The sequence below is a fragment of the Plectropomus leopardus genome, chromosome 12 (genome assembly GCF_026936395.1).
Source record: "Plectropomus leopardus strain MGB_pleo_1.0 chromosome 12, ASM2693639v1, whole genome shotgun sequence".
NCBI lineage: Eukaryota > Metazoa > Chordata > Actinopteri > Perciformes > Serranidae > Plectropomus > Plectropomus leopardus.
The window spans coordinates 33115537-33128994 of NC_142187.1; the positions used below are offsets into that span (position 1 = coordinate 33115537).

General features: G+C 40.4%; 1 protein-coding gene across 7 annotated transcripts in view; it reads left to right on the forward strand.

Moving 5' to 3' along the window:
* The window catches only part of LOC121951187 (uncharacterized), a 41956-nt gene that overhangs the window by 11964 nt on the left and 16534 nt on the right, over positions 1-13458 (forward strand). For 2 of the 7 annotated variants that reach the window (XM_088085877.1, XM_088085876.1), the window contains exon 1: positions 7442-7668. The exons of the other annotated variants lie outside the window; for them this stretch is intronic. The gene's annotated coding sequence lies outside the window, so the exon portion shown is untranslated. Of the gene's footprint in view, positions 1-7441; positions 7669-13458 lie in introns of those variants that run through there. 7 annotated transcript variants of the gene reach the window in all.

Genomic DNA, 13458 nt, shown 5'->3' on the forward strand with positions numbered 1-13458 from the left:
AATAAAAGAGTAAAGAGAAAAGATATGAAAGGCTAAATGAATTACAAAATCATTTACAATTAAAAGATAAATCAAAATTTAAGACTAAAATTAAACACTGAGGGATATAAACAAGTAAGCAAACACTATGTGTTTTTTTTTCTAAATTTATTTTTTTAAAATATATTGTTTTTGTTTTTTGTTGTTGTTGTTTATTATTTATTTTAAGGTAATTTCCTATGAAGTTCCTATGATTTTTTTTTAAATAGGGAAAAACATTGAGAAAAATTAATATAATTCTAGAATAAATAAAAAATAATATAATATTATATATATATATATATATATATATATATATATATATTATATATATATATATATATATCACTTAATATATTTTATTATTATATTATTATTCTACTGTAGTTTCATCCCTTTGCCACTAGAGATCAGAACTCCACCACTGTCATGTTCCTCCTGAGCCTCTTCCCTAACCAGCAGCTCAGCCTCTTGTGATGGTTACCCAACTACTTATATATCAAATACAGAACAATCAATCAAATGCTAAATGAGCGGACATTATCTGTACAGCTAATTAGGAAACAAAGATATGTTTAAATGACGATGCATGTTAAACAGTAACACAGGGCTGTGTGGTTTTGTGTGGATGACACGCCTGTCTAAGTGTGCTCCGCTTATCAAAACAGATTTTCACAGGAAGAATAAATTGCTTGTGTAAATACCTCGGCTTCATCTTATCTGTTTTCTATCACATTTGTCCTTCTGCTCTCATCTTCTGGGAAGCGTGGGGTCTCTCCTCCTGACTGCAACACATTCATCCACAGCATATTTATTGTGATCATATGCTAGTTGTATTGTTTGATTAATGGGCTGGCTATGGGTCAGTAACCGCAGTATTGCCATCAGTACAATATTAACGACCAAGGAGAGAGAGAGGAGTGTGTGTGGGTGTAATCATGCACGTTTTTGCGTGAGTGTGTGTGGCCTGTGCACGGACAAATAGCATCGACAAAAGGAAATAGATGAATGGAAATATTGCGTTTTTATCTGAAACCAATAAGCAGAGGGAAGTGTGGTGCGCCTAAAAATGGCCACATTTAATGTGGTGATTTGTCAAAAGGAGGCTGAGAACAGACCTGGGATAGAAGAGGAGGGATATATCTGTGTTTGGAGGTGTTTGAAATAAGGGAGGAGAAAACAGTTGTGTTATTTAGGAGAACGAAGTGAGAGTACACAGCTTTATTTGTCATTAGTTTGACCTTCATGCTCAGTCACTCTGTAAATACAGGCCCAGGTGGTCTTAAGAGTATTTGTTCCAGTTGTGATGTTTACTGAAGTGAGGAAAAAGTGAGAAATCTTGTATTATTACTGCAAAAATCAGGTCTTTTTGTTTTTAAGGCATCAAACACACAAAATATATCCCTCTAACTTTCGAGTTTTATTGCTTTAGATCCTGGGTTGACATCCGTTTTGTTGCGTTACATCTAGTTGCCTTTTACAAACATATACGCCAATGAAACCAGAGAATATTAATGAAAATTAGCTATGGGGAGATTATTTGATATTGTCCCTAAAATGCATTAATACTTTTTACAAAAATGTATTTAAATTTATGCAACAGAATTCACACTTTCTTAAGGTTATTTTCTTGTCTCCCTTCATGCTTATTTTTATCTAATTTCTTGCTAATTTTGGCCCATTTCTTGTTCAGTTGCTCATTGGCTTCTTCCCATGTTTATGAAAGAAATCAAGCCCATTTGCTTAAGTTTCAAAGTGTTAAACAGGAGATGTCAGAAAAGTTAGCACAGAGATAATTGGCTTCGGGTGCTGAAGCAGAATTCTCTGTGTTGGATTGTTTACCCATTAACTGGAAACATGAGCTGGGTTTAGACCTTTTGATAATGGTTAGTTTTATCCTACTGATGATGTGCTATTGCAGTCCTGCAAAAACACACCCACACACTCGAGTTTGCAGCACTGATTGTTTTCTCGTCTGGCTCAAAGTGCATTGCGATGTTATTGTGTCAGCTTCATGTAAATAGAGGGGGGAGCACTTGTTTTGCGGTCGCCATGAGTGACTGCGGGAACATCGTACTAATTTCACTCAGCATCACTTGACTGGTGTTGTACACAAGCAAATGTGTGTGTATGCTTGTGTTTTACCCATGTTGTGGGGACATTAATCTGTTTACACAGTCACATTGTGGGGACTGTGTTTAGAGACAAGAAGTCCCTTTAATTAGGGTGGCGACTTTGTTTAAAGTCAGAGCAAAGCCAGGTTTAAGTAAAGTTATGTTTAGGGGCAGTTTGGGAACAATGGGTCTTGCATGAAATGAGCTTTTGTTGCATTTTGGCCTTTCGTTCACATGCAATGGTGTTTTGGAGGCCTAAAAACACAAACTTTTGAAATCGGGTTCTGTAGTGTAATCTTTTGCAAATGCAACCCCTTCTGTCATTGTGTAAACTGGCAATATGTAGATCTGGTGGGAAAGACGATGTCACAAAACACTTTGCACATGGTGTTCCTCTACGATGTCTCATTACAGAGTTACGCCGCCAGCTATGGGCCTGGCATGCATACTACAGTGTTTTTGGTTGTTTTTGCGGATCTGTGTACACGAGGATTGTTCTCACAATGTCATATGAATGCAGATTATTTTAAAAACACAAAGGAAAGACTTTTTCTATTTTGAGTCCGGCCATTCTCATTGGGTTGGCCTTAGACCTACGTCAACCCAGTGTCCCTGCCAACTCATCAAATACCGATACGTGGTCAGTGGCTGTCTGCGTCAAATACCAATGCACAGAAGCACCGTTCAGCACCGGTGTGAGAAGCACTGCAGCTGCATCCATTATTTATACAGTTTATGATTTTGACATGTAGGGCCACTAACCAAATATTGGTATTTGATGAGTTGGGGGTGAGACTATGTTGATTATGCAGATATCGGTCAATGTGAGGCTTCAGGAAATGGTTGTAAAATAACATAATGTCCACCAAAGTGATGAAAACATGTCTGTGTGTGTGAGCAAGCATGTGTGTGTGTACATGACAGTAAAATAAGATGACTGGTGCCCACGAGACAGTACAATGTGTGACAGAGGATGTATGCGGATTAGAATACATGCAGTTATGTAACTCTGTACAAAACACCCCTGTAGCTGACACCCACACACACATGCATAAATGGAAGTGTATGAACCAGCCTAAAGGAACAGTTTGACATTTACAAAATGTTTATTCTCTTTCTTTGTTTCTACAGTAAGAAAAGAATATTCATATCACTCTATGCTAAATATAAAAGCTACAGACAGCTCTAAAATCACTAATTAACCCTTTTGAAACCTGCAGAAATTAGTTTGATTACTGTCAAAAACATGAGAAGAAGGCAATGAGAAACTTAAGAATAAATAACAACAAATAACAACTTTAAATAACCAAAATACCCAACATGGGCAAGATTATGTCGGTTATAGGTTCTGAATGTCGATTTCGATTATTTTTCGATTAATTGCTCAGCACTGCTCCTTAAAAACTATTGTTTTCATTCTTAAATTTTATTACAACTTGACCACAGGTCAGATAGGACAAAGTTTTGGTCCGGATCCGAACCGGTCTGCCAGTGATGCTGCACTGGAGCGGGCTGTAGGACATGTTTGCGCACTGGAGCGGGCTGTTGGACATGTCCGCGTGCAGGAGTGGGCTGTGGGACACATCCTCGCTGGAGCGGACTGTTGGACATGTCTGCTCGCTGGAGCAGGCTGTCGGACATGTCTGCTTGCTGGAGTGGGCTGTTGGACATGTTTGCATGCTGGAGTGGGCTGTAGGACATGTTCCTGCGCTGGAGCGGGCTGTAGGACATGTTTGCTCACTGGAGCGGGCTGTAGGACATGTCCGTGCTGGAGTGGGCTGCCAGACATTTCCACGCTGGAGCGAGCACTTGGACATGTCCGTACGCTGGAGCGGGCTGTGGCACGTTTCTGCGCTGGAGTGGGCTGCTGGACATGTCAAAGTTACAAGAATGTCCTGTTTCATGGCGAGACATCAAAATTGTACGGGAAAACCATAAAAGTTTTGCATGGACCTTTGATAACTTTTAATCATGAAGACGTTAGGATTGGACACACATAATTTGAAGTCGACTGGATTTATCCTGTAGGAAAACAACAAAATAACAAAACAACAAAAACAAACAACAAAAACCCCCAAAACACACACATACTCAAACCAGGAACGGAGGACACACTCCCATAAGTGAGGCAACACCAGAGGCAGGCTAAAACCTATAAGTAGAAAGATTAAACCAACAACAAATAAATAAATAAAATGCTACTTGTGAATAAAACAAATGATACCGGCACAAAGTGAAATAATAATGAACATGTTAAAAATAATAAAATGATATAGGAAGTAGTAAAACTGTGAACCTGACTAATAAAATAAAATAAAATAACTAAATAATGAAAAAAAACAACAACAACAAAAAAAGAATTAGAAGAACAACCTGATCCTGTCAGTGGTAAAAACAAACTCTTTTTTTCTCATTTTAACTTTGGCATTAAAATAAAATAAATAGTCTGGCTCTGAAATATTTTAAACAGCTCCTTTAAGCTCATGAGACAGGAATACATTGACAGTGTGAAGCTAATGGAAGTCAAGGGGGGTGCTCATGCAAAAGCTGCCTTTTCATGCTGAGGGGCTTAAACGCCCACTCATGTCCCAGATAGAGGAAACCAACATGTCTCCTCTTTCTCCAGGAAATACACTGAACTCTACTTAAGAGTGAGTGACTCAGAGACGGTCGGAAATCCTAATTGCACTTGGTAATTGTTGATGTACTGTAAGGAGATTACATGACTGAACCAGTGTGCCTTTACAGGCCTCAAACCTATTTTTTGTTTGTTTTTTTTTTACATTTTTAATTTCGTCTAGAAATTAGCGTGCCTTTTTGTAAACACTGCATTAAATTGGAACCGTCAACATCGTGGTAATTAGGTCTCTTCAATTAAAATAATTATTTGCAGAGGATAATGAGTGCAAGGTGATGGGCACTCATACACACACACACACACACACACACACACACACTGGTTTTGTTGTGGTCCCTCTCTTTGTGGTGAAGTATTTTTACCCCGTCCTCAGGGCAGCACTGAACTTAATGGGAAGCGAAGGCTTGTCCACTATGGTTAGTGTGTGTGTTTGTGTGTGTGTGTTTGTGTGTGTGTGTGTGTGTGTGTGTGTGTGTGTCCCACTTGTTTACCGTGCCCCCTCTCCCTGTGCTCCTCACACCCTCCAGCTCTGACAGCGCAGACTCATCGCCGCGACAATAAACACGACATGCTGCTCTCTGATTGGCTGGATGTGAGCTGTGACCTGCCTGCTCCTCCAATCTGCATCCAGGCTGGATGTGAGCGGCGCACGTCACTTATAAGAAACGCACACATCACAGTGACGCAGAAATAACAGTGTTTTTCCAGACCTATATTTTTACAGTCACATTTGTTCCCGTAAATCCACGCTTTGAGTTTTTCCTCTGATACCATATAAGGAATTCTCATCACAAATCCTCACGATTCACTGTCGCTCCGGTTAATCCTCCTCCTGTGAGAGTGCCCTCACTGAGCGTCTGCAGAAGTATTCGACTGTGTCTTTATAGATGTGATCACCTTGGTTTAAAACTTACTGGTTGTCCACTAAGCATCCTCGGGGTCGCTGCCCTGTCAGCAGGATTCTCTTATCAAGGCCTCTAAAGAGCCGAAGGTCGCTCACTGATGGAAAATCTCTCTGAAAGTGCTCAAATTGGAGAAACTGTTGAAAACAAAATGATGAAAACTTAACGCTGCCAAGGTCCTTGATGTTGACCTTAACCCTCAGCGAATAACTGGTGAGATCAGCTGACTTACTGCGTCTTGATCGGCCCTCAGAGTTGCCAAGAGGAGAGAGGAGGGGGCTGGACAGGGAGGTCGGCAGCGTGAGTCAGTGGAGTTTAGATGTGAAATGTGGAGATTAAAAGTTCTGCTGAGATTCATATGAGCAAGGCTCTTATAATAACTGAATATTTTGATTGGTGACTCCCTTAATTTTAGGCAAGGCAAGGCAGCTTTATTTGTAAGTCACATTGCATACACAGGACAACTCAAAGTGCTATACAGAGCAATAAAATAAAAAAACATAACGAAAGGTACAGATTTACAATAAAAGAGAAAAGACATAAGATTTACAAGGGTAAAAAAAATTACAAAAAAAAAAGAAATCCCTATTAAAAACAGCAGAAGTGCAGACAAAAGGTACAAAGATAAAAGGGTAATTTAAAATGATTTTAACATCAAGTTTAGATAAGTTTGTTTGGAATGTTTTTAGTTTTGATTTAAAAAGTGTTTAGAGTCGGGGCTTGTCTAACATCATCCGGGAGGTTATTCCAGGTTTGTGCTGCATGATAACAAAACGCTGCTTCTCCATCTTTAACTCCCTGAGCCCTAAGCCGTTTTTACCTAGTTTTGGTTCGCCTGGACTTTTTGTGTAATAATGCACTTAAAACCTCAGTCTCTCAATGCAAAATGAAGTTATATCCATCTTTTTTTTTCAGGACAACCTTGGCTATCAGAATATTTAGGCTGCAGTGATGTCACTTGAATGTACAGATAGTTATGAGACCATAAAGACAAAAGAAAAATCAATATGGAAATTGAATTGTACAGATCTTGAGTGATAAATCACCCAAAAGTATTATGTACTTTTGGGTGATTTTAGCTTTTTTGCTGTAGAAAACCCTTCTTCTAAGTGTTGGGAATCAGAAAGTGAAAAAAATAAACGATAAAAATATTATAGTTCAAAAAATGGACACACTTTTCCAAAAACAGTCCCATCGTTTTTTGTTTTGCACTTGTTTATGTATCCCATTATCTGTGCCATTCTGCAAAGCAGCTCCTCCCTGTGATGCTGCAGAGGGCCAAAACACACTCCTGACACTTCAGAGAGGGGCCTGACTCCTGCCTGCCCTGCCTGCAGTCAACACAGGGTTAACATCCATGTGAGGCCCTGCTGCTTGTTAGACTCCTAGTCTCCTGATCTGCCCTCGTCTCATTATTATTATTATTATTATTGTATTTTTGTGTGATTATTATTATTATTATTATTATTATTATTATTATTATTATTATTATTATTATTATTATTGCTATTATTACTATTATTATTATTATTATTATTATTATTATTATTATTATTATTATTATTATAGGAGCTAACAGCGTTTATTGTAATGCAGGAGGCGCTGCCAATAACACAGAGCGATAGATACAGTAGGATTTGACCAATCACAGTGCAGTTTGCATCAGATGACGTATAGCATACGTCAGCGGATACAAAGCGTCGGTCGGTCTTCCGATTGGATAACAAGACCAAAACAAACCGCTGACCGCTCCAAAGGAACTATGGGAAACCAATATGGCGTTTAGCATCGATGCTAATGTACTTTTATCACCGAAATATGATTAAAATATGGACGGAAGACGCCCAATATCGGATCTATCATCACGGATTTATCGAACAACGTCCCGGAAAAACACCCGATTCCCAGGGCTGGATAGAGAGGCTTCTAAAAACTGCGATGCATCGGAGACATCCCCGTGAAAGACGCAGCGGGGAGCTTCACACTGCCGACAAAAGTAAGACGATCCGACCTCCGGCCGCAGAGAGACACATAAAGAGTTTTATGTAAAGTTTCCAGTGTTCATGTTAGTCGCTGGCGACTACGCCGGGCTCAGGGGGTACCGCGTGTGTTATACCTGATGAAAAAGCAAAGGTTCAAACTGCATTTTTATTTTTGAAACAAGTTGTTTTTTTTTGTTGTTTTTTTTTGTTTTTACCTGTGTTGGACTTTGCTGACCCTTTTCACGCGCGCGGCTCTGCTCGGTGTCCATGTGGCGGATTCGTGTATTTGAGTATCATTACAAACTGTAAAGCTCTGACTCACCTTTGAGAGGGTCTCTCTTCTGAGAAACAGTTTATTTTTCACTGCATATATTCCCACTAAAGGCAATTTGATTTTTCAGAGACACGCTGCATTTCCTGCCGAAATAGCACCACAAAAACTGTTTTACAGAGGATTTGCTGCGTTTCCAGCTGCCATAGTGTCCCCAAAACTGGGTATTTTGAGCCAAAGCAGGATCTTTTCCTTTCCTTAACCAAATGTCTTCCAGAATCAAGCATTTTGCAGTTATTTTAATTTGCCTCATGATAACAGGACTATCACACAGTGTGCAGACATGCACCAAGTAGGAACTACGCATGCAGTTAACAAGAAAACAGTTACTAAACACCAGACATTTCCTGCGAGGTAGCAGACAGAAAGAAGACAAGACTGAGGGCCGCCACTTTCAGCAATGGTGGAAAGTTGAATACTTTTCACTTAAAGGTCAAACAGTTACGTTTGTATCATTTGTATGTGATTTTTTTAATAACCTAAATGATTCAAGAAGCAGATGGCCCCCGTGTGTTTTCACATAATCTGATCTGGCCCCCATTCAAAGACGTTTGGACGCTTTTGTTGTGAGGCAACAGTGGTTTGCAAAAACATACAATGGCAACATTAATTCTGGCAATTATGTTGTAACTGTCAGATGTAAAAGTTTGCCATATTTGAAGGATGACGGGGAATACGGGGACAGTTCAGAGTCATCTCTGGTGCAGAAAGCCCATAATCCCTAGCGACACCCCTGGGTACATTTATAATAATCTCAAACACTCGTCTTTCTCCGTTTAGGTCTGTATTTAGTGCCATTAACCCGTCACATGTTTCCTCTCTCCCACACTCCTGCTCTCTGCTTCCTAATAGCTGGATGAGCCGCTGCTTTAATAGACTCATCCATCTCCTCTGTTTATTCACTACTTTTCCTTCTCCCTCCGTCTCTCTCTCTGCTCATGGGCAATTACACAAACAAATGCAGTTTGTTTTCCTCTCAGTCCGACTCGAAAGCGAGTGAACTGATTTAGCGGGCAATTACATTTTTTGGTTTAAGGTCAGTTGTTGTATTATATTATCGCTGCTGAGAAAAGGTGAAGTCACAGTGTCACTCCTTCAATTTGCACAGTACATTAGGCATGTAGATTTATGTAAATTCCTGCTGCAGAGTTTTGCCTCTGATTGGCCGGAGCTTTACGCCCCCGCAGAGCAGACTCAGAGTTTAAATCCAGAATTTGCATCCTCTGACAAGCAGTGAGAGGGGAGGCAGAGAGGAAGGGGGTTTTGTCAGCTGCCGCCGCCGGGTTGGTGGTCGTCAGACATACGTAAGACGCCCACGTGTGATTCAGACATAAACATGTACGGGCAGCACGAGCTCGGAGTCCCCACCATCGACTCTGAAGGGCAAATCAAGGACAACCCCCAAGCTTCCTGAAATTTTCAGAATAAATGTCTGAAATGTTAAATTCTTCGTTAAGCGGGGCCTAAGCCACGCAGTCAACATTTGGGGGTCAAATTGGGGAATCTCATAGTCATAAGAAAGTACAGCTGTACAGTACACTTTATAAATGTGCAGCGGATTTAAAGTACTGCTACTGGCTACATAAATCACACATGCAGTACAACATGCATGATTGACATCTTATCACTCCAGGGACACTCGAATTGCTTTACTGAGGGCCACTTTTGCAAAATGACAGGAGACCAGGGGCCAGTTGCAGCACCATACATGTTACTAGGATATGAGGACAATTCCAAGATTTTAGGACAATTCTAGGATAACAGGACATTTCTGAGATTTGAGGATGACTTTAGAAAATCTCTTGGATTTTGGACATTTCGAGGATTTTAGGATGTTTCTCCAAATATAAGTCGTTTTTAGGAATTTAGGACCTTTCTAAGATTTTAGGACATTTCAAGAATTTTAAAGACATTTCTGGGATTTCAGGAAGTTTCTAAGATTTCAGCACGTCTTGATTTATTCAAAAAAAAAAAACAACATAGGAGGAAGGTCACAAGCAACCTAACAAGAAATGTCCCCAAAAAATGGCATGAAAGAAATTGTCAAAAAAAATTACAAGGAAATTACCTTAAAATAAGCACAAAAAAGTAAAAGTAAATAAATAAATAGATACAAAATAATAATACAATTTTAACATTTTTATTTTAAAAATATATAATAATAAAATTTATAAACGTAGTTTTCAGGACATCTGTCCCAAGTTTTTTGATAATATTCAATAATAATTTTTTTGCAGTTTGTGGGACCTTTCTTGCCTGGTTGCTGGTTTTCCCAATGCGTTCAAAAACCATTTTTCTCAGGTTTCAGAGGTTAAAGTGTTTGTGAGAGGTGCCTGATTGCAGCACAGGAAACCTGATGTTGATCCAGGTGTCAAAGTTTAAAGGTGCTTCACACTGAGCACAGCCCCTGTCGGATCATACGTCGTTATTTCATCCGTTGTTTACATACGAATATTGAGTAAAGCTGTTCAGAGAAACACTTCACATGTGAAACCATCAGTCATCAGCTCCTGCAGCTGACAGCTGAGGTGGCGAGGTGTCACCTGATCTCTCTCCCTCCTCCTGCGTGTCTTTCCCTGCATCTCTCCATCCGTGACGCAGTTGAATGATGATGTATTTTGAGTGACAACCGAGGCGGCCGTTTGAAACGTCCTGAGCGGCGGCAGCTCACCTCGTGGTGCGTCACGTGTTGGGGGGAGATTATAAAGATTTATTCCTCGGGCGCTCCTGTGACTCTGACTTGATTATGATACCATAACACAAGGTGCCATAAAGAAAATGCTGTCAGCTAAATGAAGAGCAGAGCGCTGAAATGTGCTCGCCGTTACGTGATCAATCACACCTGTCACGCTCGCGGCCCTCAAAGCTGTCGCCTGTTCCTCCCTCGTCCTCGACTTTCTTCCATTTTCTGTTTGCCTCTCACCTGTGTGTGTGTGTGTGTGTGTGTGTGTGTGTGTGTGTTTCTGGGTCATTTCGCCGGGCGGCCACACATGTTGCATCCACAGTACCTCATGTGAGCGCTGACACGGGAAAAATGACCAAAATACACACCAGCCTCATGCTGGCTGAGCTCACACACGCAGGGCCTCCCTGTGATGTTGCACAGGGAGGATTTTAGGACATTTCCAGGATTTTATGACATTTCTAGGATTTTAAGATGGTCCTAGGGTTTTGGGAAATTTCTAGGATTTTATATTGTTTCTAGGATTTCAGGACATTTCTAGGATTTTCAGTTATTCCTAAGATTTTGGGAAATTTCTAGGATTTACGGACATTTCTGGCAGTTTATGACATTCCTAGGATGTTAAGATGTTTCTAGGATTTTATGATATTTATAGGATTTTTTGGACATTTCTAGGATTTATTGACATAGGATTTTAAGATGGTCCTAGGATTTTAGGAAAAATATGATGTTTTTTTTATGTTTCTAGGGTTTCAGGACATTTCTAGGATTTTCAGTTGTTCGTAGGATTTGGGGAAATTTCTTGGATTTTAGGACATTTCTGGCAGTTTATGACGTTCCTAGGATGTTTCTATGTTTTTATGATATTTCTAGGATTTTAGCACATTTATAGGATTTTTTGACATTTCTAGGATTTTATGATGTTTCTACGATTTTATGACATTTCTAGGATTTTAGCACATTTCTAGGATTTTAGGATGTTTCTCTGATTTTAGGATGTTTGTCAGATTTTAGGATGTTTCTCTGATTTTAGGATGTTTCTAGGATTTAAGTCTCTGTCTTTCTTCCATTTTGTTTCCTGCTCACCTGTATGTGTGTGAGTGTGTTTCTGGGTCATTTCGCCTCTTTTCCCGGGCGGCCACACGTCTCGCATACACAATACCTCATGTGAGCGCCGATAAGGGGTGAAGAATTACCAAACACGTCGGCCACATGCTGGCTGAGATCACACACGCGGGGCCTCCCTGTAATATTTCACAGGGAGGAAGAAAAGGATGCATACATCAATCTGACAGAGCCAGAATGGAGAGAGACGTCCCTCCGTTATCTCCACACACACACGCACTGGCAGAGATTTATAGTACAAGGCTTTAATGGCGCCCTCACACACCTCTCCCTCTCTGTGTACCTGTCTGCTCGCTCACACCGACACACAAACACACATCCATCCATCATTAGCCTTCCTCTGTTTTTCTCTCCTCTATCTGCTGTCCATCTCCCCTTACTTCTCATTTCTCTCCTCCGTTTTCCCTTTTCTTCTTCCTCCTCCTCCCAATTTCTCCTTTTGTCGCTCAGTTAATTGTAAAAATAAAGACGTCAAAGTCTGGTTGAGCTCAGCGTCATCCTGAGGGTGAAGAGGAGCTAATAGACGCTGTCAGGTGAAGAGGAAACACACTGTAACCGACTTGTTTTTATAAATAGCTTAATGTTCCCAATAAACTCGCTGCTGACAGCCAAACATGACTCTCTAATAGGGAGTGGTTAAACCTTAAACACAGACCATTTACCCGGGTGATTTATAGAGCAGAGCTCGCAGCCGCTTGGCAGGACTGATCTCCTGTTTATCCGCTGTTTAACCGCCTGATGTGATGCTCATATCGTGCACACACGTCCTGTCTCAGGCGTGCAGGTACGCCACCAACGTCACCAGCAACTGTGTTGCAGCATAGAGACAAATGTGTTTAAGATGCAATGTCTTTTTTAACTGTGTTTTAAATATAGTTCAGTCAGGACAGACTCCACAAGTGAGCAAAAGAGCCGACACTTCGCTTTAAGATATTTTGGAGGCGATTCCATCGATCAGATTAAATGGATGTCCAGTGTGTACGATTTAGGGCAGAGAAACGCAGCTTGGTTTGCTCGGGTGCCAGTTTAGCAAAATGACAGGAGGCCAGGGGCCAGTCACAGCAGCCCCGGACATGTCTCTGAGATTATAAGACATTTATAGGCTTTTAGTTAGGACATTTTTAGAAATGTTAGGACATTTCTAGGATTTCAGGACATTTCTCTGATTTTAAAGCAGTTCTTGGATTTTAAGACATTTCTAGGATTTCAGGACATCTCAAGGACTTCAGAAAATTTCTAGGATTTTAGGATATTTCTAATATTTCAGGACATCTGTAGGATTTCAAGACAGATCTGAGGACATTTCTTAGTTTTGGGGACATTTCTAAGAATTTAGTGTGTTTTTCAGAATCTTAGAACATTTCTATGACTTTAGTGCATTTTTCACATTTTAGGAAATTTGTAGAATATTGGAAGGTCACTGGAGACAACATCTCTTTCTCTGTTTCTCGTCTGTCTCTATTCAGTCGTCCTCAACAAAGTCACATAAAGTCATCGTAACACATCAGCACAGGGAGCTGCCCTCTGGGAGGACAGCACCTCAGAGCACTCCGACTTATAGAGTCTAATAACTGCGATAAATGATCCAGGTTGTGTGTGCGTGCATGCGCGCACGCGTGTGTTTGTGTGTGTGTGTGTGTGTGTGTATCTTTGTGTATATATGAG